Consider the following 19,019-nt stretch of genomic DNA (forward strand, 5'->3'; position numbering starts at 1 on the left):
GTGCCATGCACATCGGAGGCGTGCAGGTGTGTGCAGTGTGTGCATGGGTGCTGTGTGTTTATCGGAGGTGTGCAGGCGTGTGCAGCATGTGTGTGGGTGCTGTGCACATGCGCAGGTGTGTGCAGGCGTGTGCAGGCATGTGTGTGGGCGCCGTGCGTGTGTGGGAGGTGTGCAGGCACGTGCAAGCGTGTGCAGGGTGTGCAAGGTTGCCATGCACATCGGGGGTGTGCAGGCGTGTGCCTGTGTGTGCGTGGGCACCATGCTCATGTGGAAGGTGCGCAGGCGTGTGCAGGCATGTGCAGGTGTGTGAGGATGTGCAGGTGTGTGAGGTTGCCATGCGTGTGTTGGAGTTGTGCAGGCACATACAGCATGCGCATGGGCGCCAGGTGCGTGTCGGAGGTGTGCAGGCGTGCGACGTGTGTGGGCACCATGCATGCGTCAGCAGTGTGCAGGCATATGCATGTGTGTGCATGGGCATCGTGCCCGTGTGCAGGCGTGTGCAGGCGTGTGCAAGGTTGCCGTGTGCGTGTCAGCAGTGTGCAGGCGTGTGCACGCGTGTGCATGGGCGCTGCGCGCGGCTCCTGCTTGCTGTGTGCACAATCTGCCTTGCCGCAAAGTCGCTCTACCCAGGAATTTCCTGTCTAATTTTTTGTCTATGTTAAAAAATTTGCATTTGTTGAAAGCAGACCATTTCTTCACAGAATGAGCCCATTTTAAGACAAGCAAAGTTTCTGCTCTGAACAGGCTCGTGGCTCCCTGGTGTAGCGGAGCCGCTATGCACTGTTTTTCCAGGCTGTTGACGCTAATAAAACCCCAGAGCACATCACACACTAATTAAAATCACACCGAAAAGAAACCCACGTAGAGTTTTACTCCGGGTGAGACGCAGAGGAAGAAATCGCCGCGATGGGTCTGAGCCGCACTGCTCGCCGCGAGTGGCTCAGCCGCGACCGGGCCACCTCGGCACCGGCACCGGTGCAGCACCAAGCAGCGCCGGGTGGCCGTCCCCGAGCCGGGTGGCCGTCTTGGCTGCAACGAGGACAAAACCTGCGGTTTTTGCCCAGCTCTTCCACGCTCTGCACCACCATGCAAGACACCGGCGAGCGCCGGCAGCGAGCGGAGGCAGCTCTTTCCCACGCGTCGCCAGCTGCCAGCTCAGGAGAGAATTTCTCTTCTTTTAATTCAATAGCAACCACTCGAGAACATAAACCATACTGTGTTTTTTTTATCTTTGAGGGGCCAATAACAGAAGGGAATCACATTGACAAGTCAATGACAGCTCGTTATTTGGAGGAGAAAAATCTGTTTCTAATGGAAAGCAATCGGAGGTGGCTCTTGAAAAGATCCACAATATTTTGGAAATCTAAATGAGGCAAATGTGCGCAGACGCTGCATTTATATTTCTGCATTTTTCTTTTCACCGCAAACCTTTGCCCCCAAAGCTTTTGTTGTTCACTGAACACTGAAACGTCTGTTTTGGACTGAAAACATTTTCTTTTCCTGTCGTTTCAAAGAAAAACTTTGGAGCAGCTCTACTGGAAGACTTTTGTGATTACAGGAAAGAATTATAGCAGCGCTGTTAAACAGCCATAATTGATCAACGTTGCAATGATATTCGCAATATCCCCCATCCGATGGACAGGAAACACTGCAAATACCACTCGTTCACCAAATTAGGCATTATTATTTTATTACTGTTGTAAGGTAAATGTCAAGCTTCTTAATGGCAATCACTGTAGCTCCGGCAGGAGCCCGGCCTCTGAATTAGCTCTTAGAGGTGAGAAACTCCCGGGGTTGGAAGTTAATAAAACTCAATAAATATCACGAGCTCTTGGCAAGGTGTCTGGGAGGGAGGCGCCGTGCGCGAGCAGCAGGGCAGCGCTGGGGAGAGCGGCGAGGGCAGCGGCCGGGCAGCCTCGCGCTGCCACGGGCTGTGAAATTCGGCAGGGCCGGCCGGCAGGAAGGGACCCTTCCCATCCTCAACTAGATTTGCCGTGGAAAAATAGCAGTCAGGGTTTTGGTCAAAAAACCTGGTTCCAAAGGAAGCCTCCCGTCAGTGCCAGCGAAGGGGGAACAGTCGCTAATTCTCCTTGCCGCTAACGAGCGCGAGTCTGCATGACGGGGGAGAATTTAATCTGAGGCGAACGGAGGAAGAAAAGCGATCCTCATATAATGTGTGACTAATTGATACCCAGAAGAACATTTCGAATGATTAAAAGGCTTTTGATTTTTATACAGGACAATAAGAGGCTCATTGGCTTCGAGTGGTGCATCCTTTAGGTTTTTTGTGCTTCTCGCTCCAGTTTACCCTGAAAAATTTATTGTATYCATAATGCAGTTTGACTGCTGCATAAAATCTGTGCGTCTGGAAATGCGATACCAAGAAATTCCTCCCGGGCAGCGCTCCGGTCCGCGCGCAGCGCAAGGTGGGGCGAGACACGGTGCCAGCCCTGCTCCGCTAACCAGCAGCTCCCCAAAGCAGTGGGGCTTGGACAGCAACCTCCAGCAGAAAACGAATCATGATTAATACGGCGCTCTTTATTATAATGAAAAACCCATTAAGGTCAGCGGCGGCATCTCCGAGCAGCACTAAATTGGAACGATGGAGACAGTAAAGTTAAAAATGAGCCATAATATTAATGTGGATAGTGAATTAATTGGGCAATTCCATAGGTAGTAAGTAAATCATGCCATTTGCAGCGGGACGCGACGCCTTGTGGCTTTTACTGCCGGGCGGGCAGGCAAGCGGTGCGCGCCGCCGCCGTCGCCCGTTTGCTCTCCCGCGGGAGGGGGAGGCTCGTCTCCGTCCCACGCGCCGGACCGACACCGCTGCGGTGCCGCTGGCCTCTGGGCTCCGCAGGGATTTCCCCCAAACCGGAGTGGTTGCATGCAGGTCTGTCGGGGTGTCCGTTCCCTCCCGCCCCCTTTCCAACAGCCCGGACAGCAAATAGAGAAAAGTGGAAAAAAAATCGCTTGTAAAAGGAAATCGCCTATTAATTAGCCACCGGGCTGATCACAGAATGCGTTTTGTGCTTCAGACTACCCCATTTTCTGCAGCTTTTGGCAGACGAGGGAACACATATCCCCTCTTATCAACTAGCCGTGTATGGCCTCTCTTGAAGAGAGGTTTCAGCAATTGGCCTGTTCATCGTTCATTGTTTATCTTATGTTCACGGCGTCACAGAGAACTCCAGAGCATGCTTGATTTAAGGTAAGAAACTTAAGCATTTGCAGAAAACTGCTGAGGGATCTGGACACCACGAACAAGGCGCGCATGGTCACGTGGCCCCCTGGAAATCTGTAGCCACAGCAGATTATTCAAAGCTGACAAACCTTTTGGAAAGCACATAAAAGATAAATTCATGGTGGCCCTTCAGAAGGAGCCGTTCGGAAAGTTATGACCAAAGACACTTCTCCTTGCTCACAGCCCATGAAAAATCCGACTTCTCAGAGCTGCGCCGCCGCTGCCGCCGGCTCCAGGGGACGTCTACCTCGCTCCTGCTGTTGTGACTCCCTCGTCAACAGAAGTTATTAACAGAGCCGGAGAATTTTATCCAAATGCTGGTTTCATCTTGATAAATAACAATTTCCTGTCTCTGTTCAACTAGATGACTGCACGGTTTTATTTCAAATACTGAACGTCTTCAGAAATGCTTCCCTGTGCACAAGACTCACTTCAGCTAWAGAATATGTGCCGAGCATTTTTTTTTTTCCACCAAGCTTTGAATATCTGTAATGCAAAGACCAAAACCGTAATCCTGTACTATCATAAGTCACTTCTCCCAGTAAAGACCTGCTTCCTACTGGGAGTGCTAAAATGTAATTGAAAGCTATGTGTGTATTGGTGTCACACGGAAAACCATTTTATTAAAAATAGTTTAAGGCTGAAAGGGTTGTTAAGATCGAAAGTAATATTCCAAAGCTCCTCGCAGATGCGCATAAAAGGAAACAAAAGGAACCGCAACTTTGGAGAGGAGCAGCTGGCGTCTCCCTCTTTTCTGCTGCTTCCAGCCGGCGCCCCTGTACTGCCGCAGCGACGGCCTCGCGGCGCTGAGCCCGTCCGGCTGGGCGCCTCGCGTGTCAGAAAGCACCTTTTTCCGGAGGCAGACGGCGCGTCGCTCGGAGCTGCCGCGCAGGTGCTCGTGCCGGGTTTCCGGCTGCTCGCGGTAATGCAGGCGGTGCTCCGCCAGCTGCTAATTGCCAACACGCTTCGTTAGCAGCCGGCACGTTGGCGATTCCCGCTTGGGAGGGGCGGCAGGGCGCAGGGCGCACGGGGCTGGCCTGCTTTCTGGAGGGTTTCTGGGGCAGATGTGTCGCAGGTGTGCGCGCCGGCGGGCGCAGGCTCCGCGTTTGTCCAGCAGCACTTAGACACCGGGGAGCGAGGCAAAGCGCCGGCCCGGCGCGCCGGAGGTCTCGGAGCGGCGCTGGGAGAGGCCGGATCCTGGCACCGCGCGGGGTCCCCCAGGCCGGCACCGCGCCGCGGGGCGCCAGGGTTTCCCTCTGGTCACGAGCTCCCGCAYGGGAAATCCGGGAGCTTCGGGCGAGAGCTGCTGCATCGCGCTGAGGCTGCGTGAAAAGCATAGCTGCTTGATTACCACGGCTTAGTAGCCTTGAACTATTTAATATTAACTTGTTAAACCCTTCGGGTTGAATCRAATCAGTTTAGGATTGCATAGGCCTCTCGCTTTATTTTACACTGTCATCCAACATATGTATTAATGTTGTTTACTCACTAAAGTAAATACAGATTTGCGATTACTCCTGAACGCAGCTAATCAGGAAGGAATGCATTAAACTGGAGAATTTCGACACGGTTACTTTTTCTCCGATTGCCATTAAAACTTCCCTTGACGGGCTCTGCAGCTGAGTGCGCTGCAGCAGGGCGCGCGTCCCTCTGCCCCGTCCTCCGCGCTCTGGCAGGTCGGGCCCCGCCAAGCCTTCGCCGGCTGCTCAAAAGGCGCCGCGGGAGCGCGCGATGTTTTATTTCGGCCCGCAGCGGGACCCGTTTCCCTTCTGGTGCTACCATCTAGCGGTGCCTCGCCGGGGGGGTCCCGCGCCGCGCGCTTGCCCCCCGCTCCCGGCGCTGCGCCGGACCCGCGGCGAGGTCGGGTGGCCTCGGACGCCCCGAGCGTGGCCCTGCGGACGGGGGAGCCGACGCGGGGCTCCGGGCGCGCTGGAGCCCCGTGGGAGCGTTGCACCCGGAGCACCCGGCTAGCCCGCGCGCCTCGCACGGACCCTTCCCTCGCCGGGGCTGCTGGTGGAGCGGTGCCGTGCAGCGCGTAGGGGGACACGCGGGGGAACGGTSCGGGGGTGGAAAATGCGCATCACCTCCTCCTCCATGTGACACAAGCCTTTCTCTCCCTTTCCTCCCCCCACTCTTCCCGCTCTACCCAGACTTCTATTTTTCCAGACATTATGGCTTGAAACTCCATCTTGCTCTTTCTTTCCTATTGCTCTGTGGTTCCCCTTCTGCTGTACCTGGCACTGATTTTTCATCTTCTTCTTCTCCTCCCTGTGCTTCCCGTCCGTCAGATTTCTCTCCTTTGCTTTGTTCCCGTGTTCTCCCCCCGGTTTCTCCCACCCTCTCCTTGCTCTTGCCCTCTCGGTGCCGCCTGCCGCAGTTTTCTCCTCCCACCTTGCCCCCCCAGCGTCTCCCTCGCTCCCGGGCTCCTCGGCTCGGCGTGCGGCGGGAGGAGGCTGCAGCGCCGTGCTGGGGGGCATTTGGGACGGGAGACGGGTCCCGGAGCGATTGCAATCACTGCCCTGCCGAAAGCCAGGGTCGCTGGTCCTGGGTTTGCACGCCGGCTTTGTCCCTGGTGAGGCCTTGGCAGGCAAGCGGAAATTCCCAGGAGAACCTACTTAATTTTGCCATCAACTACAGCGTGATTGGTTTCTGCATTTTTCCTTTCTTTTTTGTCCTGTGAGAAACTGCTCACTAAAGAAGGAACATTTCTCTTGCTTACTGGGAATTCCTGTTTGTCATTTTTATAAATCAGTGTTTATTGGTCTAATTATTGTAAACGCAGAGCCCAATAAAGGTGACTGTGATTGCAATATCTGATAATGAATTTTATAACAAACCTGCTGAGCCTGAAAGCTGCCAGCAGGAAAGACATTATGTCAGGTTAATGACAGAGAGGAGAAGTCCTCCCCGCTACGCTCCTTCCAAAGTGTGAAGGGTCTCTCCAGCGGGCGCCGTGCCGGGTCGGCTCAGGGGCCCGTGGCGGTCCCGGCCCACCCCGCTCCAGCTGCTCCGAAGTCCAGGCCTGTCGGGTTTGAAAAACTCCTCCATCCCGCTGCAGCGGTTGGGGCGACTTTCTAAATCCGGATCAGCCCCGGAGTTTGGTTTCAGGCAGCTTCAGGGTTCAGGTTTGGAGGGTTCGATTCAGCTCGCTTCCCAGCAGGAGGCAAGCGCGAAGGGCGAAGCCTGGAAGACGAGAAGCGCACACGCTTTCTCTTAAATAACGCAGGGAAACCCGGGGGGGAGGTGGCACAAACGTGGTTTAGTGCCTTGCCCCGGCGCTACTCGCTGCCGCGTGCGCTGCACCCTGCCTGCGCCGGGGGGCTGCGGGGCACGTGCCCGCGGCAAGGCGCGGGGGCTCCCGCGGCGGCCGCCCGGCGGCTGGGCTGCTTTCTCTGGGCGCTTGGTACGTGCTCGGCAGCTGCTGCGTTTGACGCTGCTCAATGCGAGAGCAAACTGGATTAGCGGAAACATATTTTCTGGGCTAAGCGGGGAAAAATTGCGCTCGGGGGCGGCTGGCAGAGACCCGTGTCTGCAGGAGGTGGCCGAACCCCTTGAGGGGCTTGCGATGGTGCTGGGCAGGGACGCGCGCGGCAGCGGGGGCTTGCTCAGAGCCTGGGGCACAAGGTGGGTTCGGGGGGCACAGCTCAGCCGTCCCGGGCTCCGGGTGGGATCCCCCCTGCCCCGCAGCCCCTGCCGCAGGAGCCCCGGCGGTCGCTGCGGCATCTCCGCTTGCAGGGCTTCCCGGCGGCAGGCGAAGCTCACGATTTATTGGCATTACCCGGCACACACGTGAGAGCGCTCGTCTTCAGCAGATAACGCTCTCAGTACTACCATCAATAAGAGAGGCACACAGACACCGGGGGAAAATTTGCAGAGGAATTTCAAAGTGGTTTTGTTTGGGCAAATTATTACTGAGCACTGCATTAATCGTTACACGCCAACGAAGCCGGGGTTCGGGGTTTCTGCACCAACGTAACTGAGTTGCGTGTTGTCTCTGCGCTTAAAAACTCGACTCCCGTGCCTAGGAGGGGAAAAAGAGACAGGAGAGAAGAAATCCTTGCTGTGGGGAGCAGAGGATGTCGGAGGCGGAAGGCAGACGCCCATGGTTTTCCCCGTCTTACGCTCTGCTACCTGCCGAGGATATTGGCAGGGCAATATCCTGCCCTGCTCCCTGCTCACCCTACAAAGCATGATTATTTCATTAATCTCGTGTCATCTCCTTCTTTGCTGATGCAGTTGCAATATTGCAGAAATAACTTTTCACAGTCCCCTGAGGAGGAGGGAACTTCAGACGCCACAAGAGCTCTTCCCTGTCGCTGCCGCTTGCAGCAGGCTGCGATCCCGCGAGCTGCCAGAGGGTTTGCAAAGTCTTTCATTCTTTCTAACTCTTACAGTCAGGAATGCATAAAAAGCAGCTCGTGCAAAAACAACCGGTTATTATTATCATCAAACCCTTCAAAATCCCAGGGAAATTTYGCAAGGTCTAGATGAAGGAGTCGCGTCCCCACACCAGACACCAAAATGTCACATCGCATTGGCCGACTCCGCGGAAGTTGTCGAGCGCGTGGCATTGCGCATCATCTCCAAGTCTCTTTGTGCACGCCGGCTCCTCAGATGCTCTGCTTTCTTCTCCCCCGATTTGGTAAACAGACCGCATGCTGTTCTYGCCGCTCCCGCCGTCTGAACCTCCCCGCTCGAGCTAGCGCAGTTGGAAGGTTGTGGGCTGYGTCGTTGCCCCTCTGGCTCTGTCCCATATGGGAGCATTCGTCTGGTTAGCGGGAAAGGCCTCCGCTCTGCCGTGATGATTTGAGGAGTCTCATTAGCTGCAGACAAATGAGGAGTCAGGTGAATTCTCACTCCGATTCCTAAAACGCTCTTTTAATGCATAATATATGTCCRGGGGTAAGTCTCTGTTTTTATTTGAGTGTAGGGAGAGCGAGCTGCTGCATTTTAAGTATATTATTAGAGAAAACAATGAGAGTGCCGTGTGAACGACACGTCTAACGAACACGCCGAGCAGAGAGGAGCTGGCGTCTTCGCTCAGTTGCGCAGCGCAGCCTCCATTAGCTGCGTGGAGACTTTTCTCTCCTGAACAGAGTAGTGACAAATTATACGATCGATACGGAGGCTGATCCATGTTCTAATCTCACTTAGCCCTGGTAAGCCCAGAATTGATCCAGATCCTAATCTTGCTTATCCTGGACAAACCCAGGAGCGGATCCAGATCCTAATGTAACGTATCCTGTGCAAATCCAGRATAGCTCTATTGATTTTCTCGTGTCGTCGCTCCAGTTTCTCATTGCCGCAGAGGGATTTATCTGCATTATCTGCCCCTTGATGCGTAACGCAATCGACCTGGCCATCTTGATTAATTCGGGGTAGTTAGTGCCTGGCATCTCCTTCTCCRGGATCGCAGTGCCCTGGTTGGCCCACGGAGCAGTGGGATTTTCACATGTAACACTGATATAATAGTAGGAGGAGGCTAATTTCTGACCGGGAATCAATGCACCGTYGGTTCACGTATCACCTGCATTGTGCAAGCCTTTCTGTGCTGTCCGAGGCCGTGACGAAGCCATGGATGTCCAGGGAAAACGCAGTTCATGCGGATGAGGTTCCTGCTCCCATCTGGAGCGCTCCTCGGCCTCGTCTCCACCCTGGAGGTCTCCTTAGTCACGATGCTGGTGAGGACAAGGGCCGTGACAGCCAACGGTCCCCTCATCCTGCTGTCTGCCGGGCGCTGTGGTGCTCCTGAATTGCCTGCTGCCCGCTCCCACCCTTGCCTTGGGAACGGTGGAGCGGGGGTCCCCTCCCGGCTGCCCTGGAGAGGCGACAGCGGATTTTCCTTAATATCTCCGAGGGGTTAGGTGGTAGCAGTGAAATGTGGTTATGGGTGTTAATGGGAGATCGGTCCTCTGACAGCGCGAGCCAGCCAGGAGGCCTTCTGCTCCGGGGCCTGGCCTACACCACTAATAACTTAAGAAAAAAGAAGAAGAAGAAGAAGAAGAAGAAGAAAAAGAAAAAAGCAATTACCTTCTGGGGTGGAATTTCTCCAGCCTTTGCTCAGCCCACTGGGGAATTTGTCAGGAACATGTACTGCAGTTTTATTCAGCTATTTCTGAGTTATAACAGCACAGGGAAAATGGCATGTCTCGCAGCTTGATGTTTTTCTGATGTCCTTCTTTGCTCTCAGGTTAAAAAAAAAATACCCCCCCCCCCCAAATCTCTCTTTAAAAACATAAAACTTGCCCTTAGCTTAATTCAGTGGAGACTCAAGCAGCAGCTCCTGCATCTCGGAGAAAAGAGGCCTCACGCTATTAATATGTCTAAAGAAATTGGATGTAGAAATGTGAAGGTCCCCAGCCTTTAAGAGCGGCGCTCGGCGGCCCTGGCCGGGGGCTCGCGGCCGCGCGGCACAGTGCCGCGGGACGCCGACACCGACGCCAGCCCGGCGCTCGGCTCCGCTCCGGCGCGTCGCAGTAACGGGGCTGAGCTTTGAGCCCGGGCATCCCCCGGCACCCCTAACGGGCTTGACACGAGGCGTGCGGGGCCCTCCGAGTTACGAGCGGGTTTTTAAGGCCACGTGCTGTCAGAGGGCCGTGCTGGGCGCCCAGGGAGGCCTGGCCCCCCAGGCTCCATGCCCGCGCGGGGTCACAGCCCTGTCTGCAGCCCGCACCCAGATTTTGCAGAGCACTGWGAGCTCAGAAGTGTGTTAGCAGTGTAAATACAACCCAGAAGGTTCTCAAACACTCCAGAAACGTTCTCGTAGAAAATATGCCGTGTTTCCCCCTCCCTTCCCTTGAATGGGAAATAATCCCAAATTCATCCAGACGCGCTTTTCTAATCAAACGGGCCGCTTTGTATTTGGAATCTGAGGGGGAAAAAATCTGAGCACAAACAAAGCACAAGTCCTTCTCGGCGCAGCGTTTGCGAGATGGATCTCCCGCGGCTAAATCCATCTGTGTTTCTCCTTTGCCGTTAGCAGGAGGATCTTCCCACTGCAGCTGGGCACTCCACTTCGCAGGCTGAGCTGCGGCACGAAGCGGCTGCGAACGCTGGAGCAGCCCAGGTTTCTATGGCAGTGCGTGCAGCCGCCGCRCTCCTTATCTTTCCAACTTGATCGGGAGAAATTGCTTTTGTCAATTTTAATTTCGGCTGAGCTGCGCAGGATAAACAAAGGGAGGTGCAGGCAAAGCAGATGGTTTGTCACAGAGCACAGAGCAAGCGGCAAGACTGCAGCTTTTTATAGCGTGTAATGGCCTTTCCCTGTGTCTGTCTATCCATCACCATATAATTCCCGAAATAAACGGGGCTTGTGCAATATATGTGCAGTGACCAAATGTCACGCCAGCTCTGCAATAGTCAGCCCGCAGAAGTTTTGGCAGTGGCTGGGAGCACCCATGCAAAAGCCTCCTCGGTTCGAAACCCCTGCGCTCGCGGCGGGGACGTGGCCGGCGGGTTTCGGCCCCTCGGTGCCGGCGGGGGAGACCTGCCTCTGCGGATCCGCACACGTGSCCGCGGGTCGCCCCGGCCGGCTCTCCTCCGCGGTGAGCGGGACCGACCGGGGGTCGTGCCGCGTCGCGCGGGCCCTGTCGCGGCAGCCAGGGCCACCGAGGAGGAGGCGGTGTGCCGCGGCACGGCTCGGGGAGCCGCCGCCGAGCCGCTTTTCTGCCGTCCGACGCTCCCGCTGCAGCGCCRTATCCCCAACAGCTGGGAGACGCGATCTTTCCCGGCGCTTGTGCTCTCGGAGCACGGYGCAGACTGGCGAATATTTGTTTCAATAAGAACCATGCTGGTGTTTGCAAACCCTTTTAAATTGCTCTCAGCAAGCACTACTGCATCTGGAGCTTTTTGCTTGCAGAAAGTCTGCGGAAAGGGGAGGTCTTGGGGATGGTGGTAGGGGTCTGAATTCTTGCCAGGTTTCCATCCTGGAAAGAGCCCGTGCGGGAGGCATCCGGGCTGGAGCAGGGACGTGCCTCATCTCCGGGCTGGGTGACTGCCGATCTGCCAACCTCTGAAGATTGAGCAGGCAGTCCCTGCACTGAAATATCCCCATTAAGCATCCCTCTGCAATTTCAAATAATGAGCAAATATGAAAAAAATCAAAGTATGTTTGAACTTCGTTAATGAACAGAAAGAGGGCTAAATGTTTCCAATAAACTGTTTGCTGCAAATACGCAGAATACCTAAAATAGCTCTGGCTGCTCAAGCTCATGTTTCTGAAAGAGCCTTAAGCCATGAAAATCTCAGTGYAGTAATAACAGCAATAGCCAGGTCCTGTTGGCCGGAACTGCTGCTGGCAGCTATAATTTCTGTAGATAGGTGACGGCTATTCAAAACTGGAGTGAATTTGTTGCATTTCCTTACACATGAGCAGGAGCATCCCTGTTGGGGAGCGGGGGGACGGCGCGGAGGCAGCAAATGTGCGCTGCCGGCCTTGATAGCGGCAAGGCAGGGAAAGCGACGATAGGGCTCCAGACTCGGAAGACGGCCGAGTTCAAAGGAGGCCTGTCTGAGCGCTGATCCCGGGGGGGAAGCAGCACACTTTAAAGAGGACAGTCCCCCTGGCATTTGTGTGCATTGCAAGATACCTATTTATTATTTATTTCCTTTTATTTGTTGTTTACAGGAGGCATCCATTTGGATAAAGCGGGCCCTTGCAGCCGGGAGCGYGCTGGGCTCGAAGCGCGAGCAGGGAGCCGATTGCAAGGCGAGGACGCGGTAGGTGGCCTGAGCTGTCCTGCTCCGCGGCTCGCGCCTGGCCGCACGGGGCGATGCCCGCGGCCCCGGTCCCCRGCCTCCCTGCGCCGCGGGCTGCTGCATCGCCGCCCGGGCTGCTCCCGGGCCCCGGCTCGCACCCCACGAGGYGGAGGAGGGATTTGGGGTGGCGGAGGGGAAAGCACCTCCGTCCCCGTCCCCAGAAGCTGTACGCGCGCGGGTGCCGGGTCGCGGCCAGCGTTTTCCCCACCGCGCTCCTCAGCGGTGGCCCAGTGGCTCCGATGCACAGTCGGATTTGACTGCTCTGCTGATTAGATTGCTAATTAAACTAAATTATGATGATAGGGTTGGGGTGTATTTTAAATCTCTACCAGGAAGAGTGTCTTTTTATGTAGTGTATCGCATAACTCTGCCACATGGTCTCGTCTGTAATTGCCACTTCTCCCTTTGAACATAGTATTTGCCTTAACTTTAATGATTATTTATTACTTGGCTGCAGAAGAACTCGCTGGCCTGAATCATAATCCGCAGGTCGGCCGTACGGGAGCCTTAGGCTGATGGTGGGGAGCCAGAAAGGCTGAGGGCTGGGAGGGGACGGTTCAGAAATACGTGTTCAGCTACTGTATGGGAGACCATTTTTCCTAGGATATCTCTGTATTCCCCATCCAGAGAAACCAGTGGTAAATTTAGAGCCTCACTCAGAAAAGCAGAAGGCAGCGTCTGGGAAATGAAGGAGCTGGAGAAACGTACGGAGGTGGACAGCCAAAATAATTCCCCACCAACCAGCACATACAGAGGGGAAAACCTGCGGGTCCTACGGGAAACCACGGGAGCGCGGCCCCGGGAGCAGGCAGCGGCAAGCACGTTGGCCTCGCGTGGCGCACTGACCTACAGCAGGATTTTTCGTTTTTTTTAAACCTTTCTCCGTACGGCTGAGGTTTTCATCCCTGTTCCCGGCTGCGYCTGTGCCCTTCTGCTGGCGCTGCGGAGGCGGCGGCGGGACGTCCCGCCGCGGCCAGGGCTGTCGGGCGGCCTCGGCGGTCCCCGGCGTGCAGCTCTTCGGGCAGGCGTGCTGCGGTCCCTGCCGCGCGCCTCCCCCTCTCGCCCCACGCACGGCCGTGGGGATACGGAGCTGCCAAAAGCGCCCTCGAACAGGAGGCCGGTTACCCACCGCCTCTGCCGTGGGGACAACGGTCCTCGGGGATCATCCCGCCTACAGACACGATGAACCCAGGGAACAGAGGCGTCTCCTGCTGCTAACACACCACCGTTACAGAAGGCCACGAAGCGGTGCACGGCGTAGGTGCGGAGCCGRTGCAAATTAGCGTTTCTGTTTGCTTCCGTGAGCCAACAGCCATCTACCCAGGCAGAGCTCTGTCCCTGGGAGGTGTCCTGGCTGCGTGTGGAGCCGCAGGATAGACAAATGCGGTGTGGGTGGCGTTCCTGGCCAGCTGAGAGGAGTCAAGTGCGAAAATTGGAGGGACTGGAGGGCTCCACCTGTCGTATTTCCCCCAACCCTTAAAAAACCTGTTCCTGCCACATTTGTGCTCTCTGTTTCTGGGCATCGCTTGCTCCAGGGAAGGATTTGGCCTGCTGACCAGTGAGGAAGGTTTGCAGCATTGGCAATAACACTGCGTGATTCAGGAGCGATCCTTTAAACAAGATTATTACTCATTTTACCAGGGACAGCTATCAATTATGGTTAATAAAACACTGCATAAGTAATTCTCCGTCTGATCCAAACAATATATCTTGTGGCCCAGCTGGACTCGCTTTTATCCTTAGCCTCACATTGGAGGATGTGTTGGCATCAGCAGGCAGCGAGATGGTTGTAGCTGATCGCACAGATAGCCAAGATCACCCTCTCACTTTGCAAGGGGACAAGCAACACAAATAGTTGGATGGACTCAGGCACCGTTGTCACCTCCCCGCTCAGTGTCCTTCTCTGAAGGCCACCGTCAGCGTTTGCCATCACTGCAGCAGGGGAGGCTCAACGCCTCGGATGCCCACCCAGCACAGGGGCAGGGGGACAAGCTGTGGGCTCTCCAGGGACTGAGTTTTCCTACTTTCTTTCCCTGGAGAGACGGACCACTGGAGCTGCGGTGGCTGTTTCGGCTGCCTGGTGGGTGAAGCCCCAGGAGGAGGAGCAGCCCGGGCTGCGGGAGGAAGGCTCTGTCCCTGACGCTCCTGGTAGAAGTGAGGTCCAAGCCTAAGGATCTGGCACGAAGATGCACCTGAAATAAGGATGGGGACGAGGCTGCCCTTGCTGCTCACGCTGCTCAGCAGGCTCTGCCCGTGTGTCGGAGGATGGGAGCCAGCAGTGCTGCACCCAGCTTGCCTTTAGGCGGGCTTTATGCAGGCTTTGCAAGGCGCCGAGTGGTCACTTGCACCCCCAACAACTCAGCGAGTCCTGGGGCCTCGGACACCGGCCGGAGCCTGTCCCTGCCGGGATGCGGCTATCCCACAAACACGGAGCGAGCGTCGCCCAGCCCGAGGTGGCCACCTGCTCCGCCTGCGCGGTCCAGCCAGCCCTGGCATCGCCCGCTGCCCGTCGCTGCTCCGAACCGCTCCTGCGGATAACCGGAGGAGCTCTGTCCTCCGTGCTGCCCATCTGGCGTCTTTCAGAGATACTGCGTCTGTTTTTTCTTGATGCCAGAATAAATCCTAGCAGACTATTAATCACCGGCTTGGAACAACATCCACCTCAGGTTCGGTTATCGTAAGCTCTGCCAGCCCTTTCCCCCGCTCCGTGTCTGACATCATGTAGCCATTTGAAGAGGCCATAATTACAGCAATTGTTAGGCATTTTTCTAGCCTTTTCTCCCTTCCCTTGTAGGTAATGTTATGTGACAAATCACTTTCCCTGACATTCACATCTCCGCGCGCTCTGCCTAAACACGACCAATAGCCAGGCTGCGTTACTGTACGGGATCATCAGGCTCGCCGCAGACAGCCCAGGAGGGGTGCCAGAACGTGCGAAACTCAGTTTTGTGGGTGAAAATGATCCACACAGAGACGCTGGGGGGAAAGCTGGATTTCTGACGTGCGTGTTCTGTGATTTTCATACATCTGCAATTGCAGAAGTAGCAGGGGAGTGTGAGGGGGAGAGGTAAATGCTCTGGGACCGGTGCCTGCTCCGCTAATTGCCGGTTCCAGGATACATGCAGGCAATGTTTGAAATACCGAACCGCGGGACGCTGCTAAGTCAATACCAGCGAGGAACCCGAGCCAAATCCCCCAATATGGGCACCGTGGCGGGATGGAGTCAGAGCCTGGACCAGAGCTGCAACTGCGGCTGATCCTCAGCTGGTTTCACACGTCCCCACCGGTTTCACCGGAGCCGTGCTAAATCGCTCCAGCTGAGGAGCTCTGCCTAAATCTCACAGCTGGCTCTCGGTGCTGCGGGAGGAGGATGTAGCTTCCCAGAAATGATCCTTCTGCCTCTTGGCGTGCTGAGCCCGTCTTGTGGCTCAGGACCATCTCTGGTTAAAAGTAAGGGAACGTTTTGGAGCTGCCAGCTTTTTACCAGTGCTAGGTGTCTGATTTCTGCTGGAAGAAGGTAGCATCGCAGTCTCCTTCCCCTCCCACAGGGTCGATAGCTGACTACAGAGCGTGCTGGAGTAAAGAGGGGAGAGAGGAGGAATGGAAGAAGAAGAGTAAGTGGGTCAGTTGTATCTGCAACCATTTTGAAAGGCAGGATGGATGTTGTCGGAGCCAGTGCGCAGAGTTTGCTAACCTCTGCGCGTTAGTCATGGAGCTGTTCAGACTGGAGATATTGCCCTGGGCTATTTCTCTAAATCACTGCGTAAAGCTTTGTCCTTCCCCAGGTTTCTCCGTCAGCAGTGTGAGTGCATCATGGTCTCTGTTCCTCAACCTTTGCAACCTTTTTTTCCGTACAAGGACATGGAGACTGCAGAAGACATGCTATTTGCCAGCCGGGTAGAAAGCGCAGCGATTCTCCCATCGCCTAGGTTAACCTGTGCCGGCAGGTGGATCTCCTGCAGAGAGAGGTTTGTTTTCCTCTTAATTCATCCATGGCATTGCTGTCTTGTAAACCCTAAGGCCGTCTGTTCTTCACCTGTGTTCATAACAGCGTGCACGGTTTGTAAACCCAGGCAGGCATCCAAGGCGCGATCCTGAAGGTCCACCACGCAATTGTGCGCTGAACTGCATTGCAGCGCTCCCCGGCTGCGCTCCTGCCCAGGCTCGTGGCACAGACTGCAATTTCATCGTGCCTAGTTTCCCATCCTCCCGCTTCTCTCCTCCTCGCTTTTAATCTTTGCTTAACTTGTTGTGCAGGCAATTGCATGGCATTTAGTGCATGATGATGTGTGTTCGGGGCCTGCGCTGGAAATACAGCTCATTATCTGGAGTGGATAATATTAAGCACTTTTCTCTGTTGGCCATTTGATCACGAGGTTATCCTGTTTGATCGTTTTATGCAGTGGAATTGATTGCACAGGAAATATTCAGACAGCATGGCTGAAATAGGTGTTTTCCCCCAGGCTGCTGGTTGCAGGTGCGGTTCTTTCCCCTCTCTGCCCTGGCCCCGGCGGGGCCGGGGAGCTTCCCCGCAGGCGACCAGCGGCTCCGACGCTCGCGAGGCTGGCGGCTCGGCTTGGCTCCCGTGTCTGGAGTCTGCGGTGGGCATCGCAGCGTGAGCAAGGCTAAAAGTGTTTTCCTTTCGCCATCCTTAATTTCGGCGCCGTTCCCTCTTAGCAGGAGCTCGGAGCAGGGCTCCTCGAACGCGGTGCTTGGTGCCGCAGCCCGCGCGGGGGCCGAGCGCTCCCCGGCGCCCGCCGCTCCCGGTGCCTCGCGCCCGGCTCCCGAGGGGCGACCCGCTTCGCGAGGGGCTTGCAGACACGCCGGACCGTGCCGCGGGGCGGCTGAAGTTGCCTTGCAGATGCTGCCTGGATTCTCGGCAGCGGGAGATTTCCGCCGACCTTTCCTAACTGTGGCGCTTCCCGGGAAGTACAACGGCTTGGCATTTGCTCCCCTCCCTCACCTCGTGCTGCTGCTGAACCGAGGCCGGGCGCGCACGCGCTCCCCGGGGCGCTTGCAGCGGGACGGGGGCTGCGGAGGGACGGTGCCCAGAGAACTCACGCGCTCCTTTGACACGGCCRCCAAGTCGCCGCCGGGTAACGAGCGCCCGGAGCCGGGGCTGGCCGCAAGCCGGGCAGGCGGAGGCGAGAGGCTGCGCGGCCGCTCGCTGCTCCCCGCGATGCGCAGCCCCGTACGCTCTGCGCCTTAACAGACATACTGTAAGTGCAGTGGTTAATCGCGCCTGCTTCCATTTGCAGTAATATTGCCCGCCGCGATCTCGGTTAGCACAACGTCTGCCGAGCTCCTCGGCGGCTCGGGGGGCGGGAGGGGGGTTTCGGACCGTCGCGTTTCAGCGGCGCCAGGCGGGCGGTTTGGAGCTGCCCCCAGCCCTCCTCCACGCGCAGCCGCCYGCGACCGCCCGCCCGCTCGCTCCCCAAAGGCAGGGAGCCGCCGTGGGCAGCCGGCCCGCGCCGCGGAGCCGCACGTCGCCGAGCCCGCGGCGGCCGCCTTCAGACCGCCGGCGGCGCAGGTGCCCCTCCGAGGCTTTTAACTCAGCCGCAGGCCCGAATTTTGCCGTCAGGCAGGCTGCGTAAACGGGGAGCAATCCCAGTGTGCTTCCCCGGGACTGGCACCAGCGCAGGAGCAGAGAATCAGCCCCGCACCTGCCGCTTTTTTAATACAGGCTTTAAATTTGATTATAACTGCCTGTCTGGCTCTGCATTATGGGCTTCATGATTATTCAGCATTATGCAATCTGCAATAAAAGATGCTGCATCAGTGAAAGTGAATTAAACTATTGAGTGATGGAAGTTTATCGAATCCTTCAGAGCGATGCTGTCCTCTCTTTGGCGCTTTAACCTCTGTAAAAAGAGYGCACCAGACGCGGCCCTCGCTAACAGCCAGGAAACCCTGCTGACTTTGATGGAATTGCAGCAGTACAAATAAAGTTAGATTTCAGCTTAGAAAGACAGTTTTTTTACAGTCTAAAGACTCGATATTTTACAGCAGAGGTCCCTTATCTGCACTGTGTGCAAACGGCGCGYGGCGTTACGCAGACGCATGGCTGCCAGGCGCGGAGGTGTCCGGCGCCCGGGGAGGTCTGGCCCTTACGGGGCTGATGGGCAGAGCTGGTCCAGCTGTCCCAGCTCCCGAATCGCCCGAGAGTGGACTCGTGCTAAATTCCCATAGGATGGGAAAACGTTTTCATGCCTAATCGCAAGCTGCGTATTTTGTCAGATTTTTCGAAAAAAACCCAAACAACCCCAAAATATGAAATGTTGTATTTTCCTCCTTTTTTAGGTCTTGCCTTTTTCCACACACAGCTGATGCCTAGTGAGTGGTCTGGGGATTTTGCCCCAGCTTTACTATTGCTTCTTTTGCCTTTTCTATGCTGCAATTTGTCTAGTTTGCTCTGATATTAGAAACATTGCTGAGGGAAAGAAAAGGACAAACCTAAACTGTAACACTTGACACCCAGATGCTTTGAAAAGCTTTCAAGTTTTGCAGAACTGGGTAAGCGAAGAAAGGAAAAAATAAACCTACATCATTTATTTTACTTCGTTTAGCAGCTAGAAGGAAAAGGTGAGAGGAAGGGGAAAAAACACTTCAGAAATGTTAAATGTGAAATTAAAAGAAAGCTTTTGGAAAATTAAAAAGATGAAGTTTCGCTTCGGCGTGAGGACACATTTCAGCGTTTCCGGCTGCTCCGTGGGTGCTTTCGGCCGCTCCGCAGCGGGCCGGGAGCTGCAGGGCTGTGCATCCCCTCCTGCCTCCGGCACTGCAGACCCGGCGCTGGCCTGCGTAACATAACTGGGGCTGGCGAGAAGCCGTGCGACCGTGCGTCCGTGCATCCGTGTGTCCGTGCATCTGTGCCCACCAGGCTCGGCAAGCTGCGGGCAGCATCCCCGTGGTGGCAGCATCGTCGCTGCAGGCACCGTGGCTGGTGGGAGCTTTGGGGTGCCGTCGCCGCCGCCTTGGGAAGGGAAGAGCTCCGTCAGCTGCAGCCCCCGGAGGCAGC

Source organism: Apteryx rowi, unplaced genomic scaffold (assembly GCF_003343035.1).
Source record: "Apteryx rowi isolate R43461 unplaced genomic scaffold, aptRow1 scaffold_59, whole genome shotgun sequence".
Classification (NCBI taxonomy): domain Eukaryota; kingdom Metazoa; phylum Chordata; class Aves; order Apterygiformes; family Apterygidae; genus Apteryx; species Apteryx rowi.